This window comes from Cygnus atratus, chromosome 2 (genome assembly GCF_013377495.2).
Source record: "Cygnus atratus isolate AKBS03 ecotype Queensland, Australia chromosome 2, CAtr_DNAZoo_HiC_assembly, whole genome shotgun sequence".
Taxonomy (NCBI): Eukaryota; Metazoa; Chordata; class Aves; order Anseriformes; family Anatidae; genus Cygnus; species Cygnus atratus.
Genome location: NC_066363.1, coordinates 147,704,954 through 147,707,724, shown reverse-complemented (window position 1 = coordinate 147,707,724; position 2,771 = coordinate 147,704,954).

The following is a 2,771-nucleotide window of genomic DNA, read 5'->3' as shown; positions in this document are numbered from 1 at the left end:
TTTGAACCTTTCTCTTTCTAGCTCAAAGAAGAAAGTCTTGAAAGTTATTAAAGCTCCGACTGTAACTAATTAGGGAATCTGAGGCATATTCAGTTCAATGCAGAGGTTAACGAATAGGAAAACTCCGAACCACTGCGGAGATGACCTTAATGGGAGCTTCAGATATGAATTAAATTTAATTTGAATTAAAGCTGTAGTAAGCTAGTCACTGGAGATTTAGCTTCTTTTCTTCTTACTTGGAAAAGCTCAAAAGCCCGCTGTTAAACATGCAAAGACAAAAAACCCAGACCTTAAAAGGGTTGCTCACTTGTATCTATTTTTATCAGTTTTGAGACATTTTAGTAGAGATGAGCAAATGGCTGGGCAATTAGCAGAGTGAGTTACTTGTTTAGGTTTATAGTTGGGACCAACGTGGGCAAAGGCTCTGACTGCAAAGGAATTTTATTTTTTTTAGCTTTTGTAATTAGCTCTTACAATTTAAAATTAAATACCTCTCACAGCATAATATGGCATTCCAGAACGAGAGCATTACAGTCGCTAATTTTATTCCTTTCTGCTATAATGTTATTTAGTTATGTGAGAACTAATTTTAACCAAACACAAAAGCCATGTAAAAGTGAAGTATGCTTGGCACAGACTAAGAAACAGTGAACAACAGATTCCACATAGTTGCCTGTTTTTGTTTTATCCCAACTGACTTTCAATTCCTCTGCCTACAATAGACTACCATTTAATTTTAGATCCTTTTAAAATGATTATGTCTCTCTTCATTTAATGGGAAATTAGGGAGGGAACACTTCTCAGAATTTAGCTTCCCACTTTTAAAATTAAAATTTTACTTGTTCCACAGTATTTAAAAATGTCATCAGGCTTTTACAATCTGTAGTTTGTTATGAATCACGTAAAACTCATTAAATGCAGCATTTTTCATCATGTCTTGTGTATATTAGTGAAATAATTACAAATGTGTTTCAATAAATCACCAGATCAACTGCCATGGCAAAGCCAACAGGAGAGTTAAAAAATAACTATTTTTTTTATGGTTTCCCACAGTAATGGATCCATCTGAAACTCCAGGCAATTTATTTATAGTTCCTTTTTAATAGTAGCTACTTAGTTGAGTTTCCGCCTTCGTATTTGGGTTGTTTCATCTAGATATGAGTATCAGTCCCAGCCTGATTGTTTGCATTCAACCCTAATTTCTCCCAGATTGTCCATGGAGCGTGTACATTACAGGGTTGTATGGCTAAAAAGAAACACACACACAAACCTAGCCCAATAACCTGCACAGAGGCAGGATCAAGTAGAGTAAACCCTCCTCAGAAGAGGGTCATCTGCCTGCTCTTGAAAATGTTCAATAAAATGCTTCCATACATCACTTGCCAGCCAGTGTTTCAGAGCCTTTATATTTTTAAAGTTTCTTCTTTTTCAATATAAAACTTTTGGATACAACTAGACTTATTCTCTACACAACCAAACACAGAAAACAATGGTTCTTTGAACTCCCTGTAGCAATACTAGTATACAAGAAGCATGCTCTGTTCTCCTTAATATTTTTATTTTTTTATTTTTTTAGGTATTAAACAAACTCAATTCCTTCAGACTTTCCATTTACGTGCTCTATACCCCTGCTCACCAGGCTTGAGCTTCACCAGCTCACATACACTAAGCCTTGCTGTATCACTCCTAATGAAAATCAGGCAACAAACAGAGAGAAATATTTAGAATGAGAAAGGTCATGCTTCACAAGTAAATGATATTCTCAATTCATATTTAATTTTAGCTCTGTCATAATCTCCAAACTCACTTTGCTTAACTGCTTGCATTGCCAATTGCTCCAGCCCTGCATTTGTGGGTTTGATCCTCTCCCTTAATAGTACTTACCATACTTGTTCATCTACCCAATTTGACAGACTTCAAATTCCCACCCTGTCCACCACCAAGTCATGGTCTGAAGACTGGTGCATCCGCCAGGGACTGCAGAAGTGCAATTCAACCCAGGGGTGGTCCTTTATATGCGTTCACCTGCACCAGGAGCTGCTTCTTTCTACAGCTGGGGAACCACTCCAAATCCTTCATTTTTCTGATGCAGTATAAAACATCCAAGCTAATGCTGAACTTTTTAATGCTCAGGAAATGTGGAGCTTATTCCATTAAGTACACAAAGCATCTAGACCTTTAAGAAAATGTTTAGAGAAACATTTTGGCTACAGGAAGTTGATCATAGGCACTAAAGGACGTTAATTAGAAAAAAGATAGAGACATAAAAGTAATGAAACTTGCTTTTACTAAATGTATTTAAGTTGTTCTTTTAATAATAAAAAACAGTTGTCTTCAAGATGGGATAACTTTTAAATATAAAAACATAACACACCACAGGGAACTGAAAGGAAAAACAAATTTAATTACATATTCAAGGCCATCCAAACCGCCCACCCACATATTAAGTGTTTGCTGGCTACAAGGACACTATGGTTATCATGGCTAAAACAATGATCTTCTTTTGAAAAGTAAACACCTTGATTAAAAAAATATATATATGTACATATGTATATATATGTTACATGCAGCAAATAATCAAACCACTGGTGTTAAATGTTCAGCTGCCCAATTCACAACACCAGGGCTGCAGTGGGGATGAGGAGCTGCACCCAGGCACAGCCACGGCTGGTGCAGGGGGAGCAGAGCTTGGAGCCAGGGGTGGCAGGATGTCCAGGGATGGGCTTGCAGAGAGATGCATCCATCCTGGTGAATTAAACGTGGGATTTAGT